This window comes from Dipodomys spectabilis, unplaced genomic scaffold (genome assembly GCF_019054845.1).
Source record: "Dipodomys spectabilis isolate Male_0828 unplaced genomic scaffold, ASM1905484v1 ptg000084l, whole genome shotgun sequence".
In the NCBI taxonomy this organism is placed as follows: domain Eukaryota; kingdom Metazoa; phylum Chordata; class Mammalia; order Rodentia; family Heteromyidae; genus Dipodomys; species Dipodomys spectabilis.
Window position 1 is genome coordinate 2,394,527 of NW_024870761.1, and position 8,559 is coordinate 2,403,085.

Consider the following 8,559-nt stretch of genomic DNA (forward strand, 5'->3'; position numbering starts at 1 on the left):
TAACGCTAACACTAACACTCACCCTAACCCTCACACTCACCCTCACCCTAAACCTCACCCTCACCCTAATTGTAACCCTAAACCTAACCCTCACACTAACCCTAACCCTTACCCTAACCCTCACCCTAAGCCTAACCCTAAACCTCACCCACACCCTAACACTCACCTGAACCCTCACCCTCACCCTCACTGTAAACCTCACCCTCAGCCTCACCCTTATCCTAACCCTAACCCGAACCCTAATCCTAAACCTAACCCTCACCCTCACCCTCACACTAAACCTAAACCTAAACCTCACCGTCATCCTCACCCTTACCCTAACCCTAACCATAACCCACACCCTAACCCTAACACTCACACTAACCCAATACCTTAACCTCACACTCACTCTAACCCTCACCATAACCCTCAACCTCACACTAACCTTCACCTTAACCCTAAGGCTAACCCTGACCCTCACAATCATCCTAACCTTTATCCTAACCCTAACCCTAACCCTCACCCTCACCCTAACCCTAATCCTAACCCTCACCCTAACGCTAACCCTAACCCTAACCCTCACACTTACCCTAACCCTCTCCCTAACCCTTACACTCACACTAACCCTAAACCTAACCCTAATCCTCACACTAACCCTAATCCTAACCCTAAACCTCAAACTCACCCTAACCCTCACCCTAACCTTAACCCTCACTCTAATCCTAACCCTCACCCACACCCTAACACTCACCCTAACCGTCACCCTCAACCTAAACATCACCCTAACCCTAACCCTCACCCTAACACTAACCATAACCCTCACCCTCACCCTAAACTTAACCCTAACCCTAACCCTCACCCTAACCCTAACCCTAACCCTAACACACAGGCTAAACCTAACCCTAACCCTCACCCTAACCCTCACCCTAAAGCTAACGCTAACTCTAACCCTAACCCTCACCCTAACACTAACGCTAATCCTAACCCTCACCCTTACCCTAACCCTCTCCCTAACCCTTACACTCACACTAACCCTAAACCTAACCCTAATCCTCACACTAACCCTAATCATAACCCTAAACCTCAAACTCACCCTAACCCTCAAGATAACCCTAACCCTCACTCTAAACCTAACCCTCACCCACACCCTAACACTCAGCCCAACCGTCACCCTCAACCTAAATATCACCCTAACCCTAACCCTCACCCTAACACTAACCATAACTCTCACCCTCAACCTAACCTTAACCCTAACCCTAACCCTCACCCTAACCCTAAACCTAAGCCTAACACACACCCTAACCCTAACTCTAACCCTCAACCTAACCCGAACTCTAACCCTAAACATAACCCTCACCCTCAGCCCAACCCTAACCGTAACCCTAGCCTCACGCTAAGCCTAACCCTAACCCTAATGCTATCCCAAAACCTCACCCTAACCCTAACACTCACTCTAACCCTTACCCTCAACCTAACCCTAAATCTAATCCTAAACCTAAACCGCACTCTAACCCTAACCCTAACCCTAGCCCTCACCGTAACCCTTACCCTCACTGTCACTCCAAACCACACTGTAACCCTAAACCTCACCCTAACCCTAACCCTCACCCTAACCCTCACCCTAACCCTAACACTCACCCTAACACTAACCCTAACCCTTACCTTACGCCTCACCCTACCCCATACCCTAACCCTCACCCTAACCCTAACCCAAACCCTCAACTTCACCCTAACCCTCACTGTCACCCTAACCCTCACCCTAACCCTAACCCTTATCTACACCCTCACCCAGACCATCACCCTCACACTCAACCTAACTCTCACCTTCACCCTAAACATCACCCTAACACTAACCCTCACCCTAACCCTAACCCTAATCCTCACCTTAACCCTAACCCTCACCTTAAACCTCACCCTAACCCTAACCCTAAGCCTTTCCTAACCGAAACCCTCACCCTCACCCAACCCTCACCCTCACCCTAGTCCTCACCCTGAAACTGACCCTAAACCTAACCCTCACCCTCAACCACACCCCACCCTCAACCTAACCCTGACCCTAAACCTCATCCTAACCCATAACCTAACCCTAACGCTAACCCTAAACCTCAACCTCACCCTAACCCTCACTCTAACCCTTACCCTCACCCTCAACCTCACCATAACCTTAACACTAACCCTAACCCTAACCCTCACCCTAACACTCACAATAACACTAACCCTAACCCTCAGGCTAACTCTCACCCTAAACATAACTCTAACCCTAATTTTCACCCTATAACTAACCCTATCCCTAACCTCACACTAACCCTCACACTCATCATAAACCTAATGCTAACACTAACCTTCAACCTCACCCTAAACCTCGCCCTAACACGTAACCTCACCTCAACCCTACCCCTCACCCTCACCCTAACCCTCACCCTAACCCTTATGCTCACCCTAACCCTCACCCTAATCCTAAACCTAAACCTAACACTAACCCTAACCCTCACCATCACCCTAACCCTAAGCCTAACCCTAACCCTCACCCACACCTTAATCCTCACCCTAACCCTAAGCCTATCCCTAACCCTCACCCACACGTTAATCCTCACCCTAACCCTTATCCTCTCCCGAGCCCAACCCTAAACGTCAGCCTAACCCTCATCCTAAACCTAACCCTAACCCTCACCCTAAACTTAACCCTAATCCTAATCCTAAGCCTCACCCTAACCCTAACCCTCAAACTCAGGCTGTACCTCAATCTCAGTATAACCCTAACCCTAACACTAATTCAAACCCTAACCCTCACCCTCACCCTAACTCTAAACCTAACACTAACCAAAACCCTCACCCTAACTCTAACCCTATCTTTAAACCTCACCTTAACCTTAACCCTAATCCTAAACCTAACCCACAACCTCACCCTAACCCTTACCCTCACGCTATCCTTAAGCCTAACCCTCAGCCTAACACTCATCCTAACCCTAACCCTAATACTAACCCTAAACCTCAACCTCAGCCTAACCTCACCTTAAACCTTACCCTCACCCTCAACCTCACCCTAACCCTAACTCTAACCCTAACCCCAAACCTCACCCTAACCCTCACCCTAACCCTACCGCTCAGCCTAACCCTCACCCTAAACCTAACCCTAACCCTAATCCTCACACTCACCTTCACCCTCACCATCACCCTCACCCAAAACCTCACCCTCACCCTCACCCTAATCCTAACCACAACCCTAAGCCTCACCTTAAAACTAACTCTGACACTCACCCTCTCCCTCACCCTAATCCTAACCCTAAATCTAAGCCTAAACGTAAACCTAACCCTCACACTCACCATCACCCTAAACCTAAACCTCACACTAACCCTAACACTAACCCTAGCCCTCAACCTAACCCTTACCCTCACCGTCACTCTAACCCTCACCCTAACCCTAACCCTCACCCTAACACTAACCCTACACCTCACCCTCACCCTCACCGTAACCCTAACCCTAACCCTAAGCCTTACCCTAACCCTAACCCTAACCCTCAACATAACCCTCACCCTTACCCTCACTCTAACCCTAACCTCAACCCTAACCCTCAACCTAACCCGCATCCTAACCCTAATGCTATTTCTAACCCTCATCCTCAGCCTAACCCTCACTCTAACCTTTACTCTCACCCTAAACCTAACCCTAAGCCTAAAACTAAACCTCACCCTAACCCTCACCCTCGCCCTAAATCTAACCCTAACCCTCATCCTAACGCTCACCCTAACACTCACCGTCACCCTAACCCTCACCGTCACCCTAACCCTCACCCTAAACCTTTCCCTCACCCGAATCCTAACCCTAACACTTAGCGTAACCGTCACACTAAACCCAACACTCACCCTAACCCTAAACCTAACCCTCAGCCAAATCCTCTTCCTAACCCTAACCCTAACCCTAAACCTAACCCTCACCCTAATCCTAAACCTCACCCTCACCCTCACCCTCAGTCTAACCCTAACACTAACACTAAAGCTAACAGTAACCCTCACACTCACACTCACTCTAACTTTAACCCTAACCCTAACACTGACCCTCACCCTAATCCCAACCCTATCCCTAACTCTCAACCTAACCCTAACTCTTACCCTAACCCTAACCCTCACCCTAACCCTAACGCTAATGCTATCCCTAACCCTCACCCTGACCCTAACCCTTACTCCAACCCTTACCATCACCCTAACCCTAACCCTAACCCAAACACTAAACCTCACCCAAACCCTAACCCTAACCCTAAACCTAAACTTAACCCTCACCCTAACGCTCACCCTAAAACTGAACCTAAACCAAACCCTAACCCTAACACTAAACCTCACCCTAACCCTAAACCGAAAGTTAACCCTCACCCTACTGCTCACGCTACCCCTCAACCTAACCTTAATCCTCACATAACCCTAACCCTCACCTTAAACCTCACCCTCAACCTAATCCTAACCCTAACCCTAAACCTAAGCCTTTATTAACTGAAACCCTCACCCTCACCCTAACCCTCACCCTAACACTCACCCTCACCCTAGCCCTCACCCTAAAACTAAACCTAACCCTAACCCTCACCCAAACCCTCACCCTAACCCTAACCCTAACCATAACTCTAATGCTAACACTAGCCCTCACCCACACGCTAACCCTAATCCTAACCCTAAACCTCACCCTAACACTAATACTAACCCTAAACCTCAACCTCACCTTAACCCTCATCCTAACTCTTACCCTCACACTCAAACTCACCCTAACCCTAACTCTAACCCTAACCCTAAACCTCACCCTAACCCTCACCCTAAACCTACCCCTACCCCTACACCTCAGCCTAATCCTCACCCTAAACTCTAACTCTAATCCTCACCCTATCCCTAAACCTAACCCTAACCCTCACCCTAAACCTAAACCTAACCCTAATCCTCACCCTATCCCTAACCCTAACCCTAACCCTCACCCTAAAACTCAACCTCACCGTAACACTAATGATAACTTTAAACCTCAACCTAACCCTAACCCTCACCCTAAACCTTACCCTAACCCTAACCCTAACCCTAACCCTAACCCTCACACTAAACTTAACCCTCACCCTAACAATAACGTTAACCCTAACCCTCACACTAACACTAACCCTAACCCTAACCCTCACCATAATCCTAACTTTAACCCTAGCCCTCAGCCTCATCCTAGCCCTCACCCTAACCCTTAGCCTAACACTAACCAAAAAACTAACCCTAAACCTAACTATCACCCTCTCCCTCACCCTCACCATCACCCTTACCCTAACCCTCACCCTAACCCTAACCATAACCCTGAGCCTCATCCTAAAGCTAACCCTGACCCTCACCCTCAACCTCACCCTAAGCCTAACCCCAAACCTAAGCCTAATCCTAAACCTAACCCTCACCCTCACCCTCATGCTAAACCTAAACCTCACCCTAACCCTAACCACAACCCTAGCCCTCACCCTAACCCATACCCTCACCGTCACTCTAATCCTCACCCTAACTCTAAACCTCACCCTAACCCTAACCCTAACCCTCATCCTAACCCTAACCCTAACCCTCAACATTACCCTCACTCTCAACATAATCCTAACCGTAACCCTAACCCTAATGCTATCTCTAGCCCTCCCCCTCAGGCTAACCATCACTCTAACCCTTACCTTCACCATACCCTAACCCTAACCCTAACCCTAAACCTCAACCTCACCCTCACCGTCACCCTAAACCTAACAGTCACCCTCACCCTAACCCTCACCCTAAACCTTTCCCTCACCCTAATCCTAACCCTAACACTTAGCCTAACCCTCACACTAAACCTAACCCTCACCCTAACCCTAAACCTGATCCTCAGCCAAACACTCTTCCTAACCCTAACCCTAACCCTAAACCTAACCCTCACCCTAAACCTAAACCTCACCCTCACTCTCACCCTCAGCCTAACACTAACCCTAATACTCACACTCAACCTCACCCCTAACCTCAACTTAACCCTAACCCTAACCCTCACCCTCACCCTAACCCTAACCCTAATGCTAATCCTAAAACTAAACCTCACCCTAACCCTCACCCTAATCCTTACCCTCACCCTCAACCTCACCCTAACCGTAACACTAACCCTAACCCTAATCCTCATCCTAACCCTCACACTAACCTTAACCCTAGCCCTACCCCTCAGCCTAACCCTCACCCTAAACCTAACCCTAAGCCTAATCCTCACCCTATACCTAAACCTAACTTCACCCTCGCCCTAGCCCTCACCCTAAAGCTAAAGCTAACCCTAACCCTCACCCTCAACCTCACCCCACCCTCAACCTAACCCTAACCCTAACCCTCACTCTAACCCTAACCCTAACCCTAATGCTAATCCTAAACCTCAACCTCACCCTAACCCTCACGCTAAACATTACCCTCACCCTCAACTTCACCCTAACCCTAACACTAACCCTAACCCTAACCCTAACACTAACCCTCACACTAACCCTAACCCTATCCCTCAGCCTAATCCTCACCCTAAACCTAACCCTAACCCTAATCCTAACCCTCACCCTAACCCTCTCCCTCACCATAAACCTAATGCTAACATTAACAGTCAACATCACACTAAACCTCGCCCTAAACCTTATCCTCACCTTAACTCTATCCCTCACACTCACCCTAATCCTCAGCCTAACCCTTATCCTCACCATAACCCTCACCCTAATCCTAACCCTAAATCTAACACTAACCCTCACCCTAAACCTAAGCCTAACCCTAACCCTCATATTACCCTCACCCTAACCCTTACCCTCCCCCGAACCCTAACCCTAACCCTCAGCCTAACCCTCATCCTAAACCTAACCCTAACCCTAACCCTCACCCTAACCTTAACCCTAACAATAATCCTCACACTAAACCTAAACCTCACCCTAAACCTAACCGTACACAACACCCTAACCCTAACTTTAAACTAACGCTAACCCTAACCTTCACCATAACCCTAACCCTAACCTAAACCTCAAACTCACCGTAACCCTCACCGTCACCCTAACCCTCACTCAAACCCTAATCATCACCCTAACCCGAATGGGAACACTCACCCTAACCGTCACCCTCAACCTAAACATCACCTTAAACCTAACCCTCAACCTAACACTAACCATAATCCTCAACCTCACACTATCCTTAACACTAACCCTAACCCTAAACCTAACCTTCACCGTAACCCTCACCCTAACACTCAGGCTAAGCCAAACCCTCACTCTCACCCTAACCCTAACCCTAACCCTAAACCTCACCCTAACCCTCAACCTCACCGTAACCCTAATGCTAACATTAAACCTCAACCTCACCCTAACCCTCACCCTAACCCTTACCCTCACCCTAACTCTAAGCCTAACCCTAACCCTCACACTAAACCTAACCCTCACCCTAACAATAACGCTAATCCTTCCCCTCACACTAACACTCACCCTAACCCTAACCTCACCCTAATCCTAACCGTAACCCTAGCCCTCAGCCTCACCTTAGCCCTCACCCTAACTCTAAAACTAACACTAACCATAAAACTAACCCTAAAACTAACTCTCACCCAAACCCTCACACTCACCATTCCCCTCACCCAAACCCACAACCTAAACATAAGCCTCACCCTAAAACTAACCCTAGCCTTCACCCTACCCCTTACCCAAACCGACACTCTAACACTCACTCTAACCCTAACCCTCCCCTCACCCTCACCCTAACCCTAACCCTAACCCTAACCCTCACCCTAACCCTAACCCGAACCCGAACCCTTACCTTCAACATATCCCTCACTCTCACCCTAACTATAACCGTAACCCTAACCTTCACCCTATCCCTAACCCTAACTATAATGCTATCCCTAACCCTCACACTCACCCAAACCATGACTCTAACCCTTACCCTCACCCTACCCTAACCCTAACCCTAAACGTAAACCTCACCCTAACACTAACCCTAGCCCTCATCCTAACCCTTACCCTCACCGTCACTCTAACCCTCACCCCAACCCTAAACCTCACCCTAAACTTAACCCTCACCCTCACACTAACCCTAACCCCCACCCTAAACCTAATGCTAACACTAATGCTATTTCTAACCCTCACCCTCACCCTAACCCTCACTCTAACCCTTACCTTCACCCTAACCCTAACACTATCCCTAAAACTAAACCTCACCCTTACCCTCACCCTTACCAGAAACCTAACCCTAACCCTCATCCTAACGCTCACCCTAAACCTCACCCTAACCCTAACCCTCACCGTCACCCTAACACCAACCCTATCCCTAACCCTCAACCTAACCTTAACCATAACCCTAACCCTAATGCTAACCCAAACCCTCACACTCACCCTAAACCAAACTCTAACCATAACCCTAACCCTAACCTTCACCCTAACCCCAAACCTATCCATAAACCTCACCCTAACCCTAACCCTCACCCTAACCCTTACCATCACCCTAACCCTCACCCCAACCCTAACCCTAACACTAACAGTAAACCTCACCCTAACCCTCACCCTAACCCTAAACCTAAACTTAACACTCATCCTAACGCTCACCCTAACCCTCAAACTA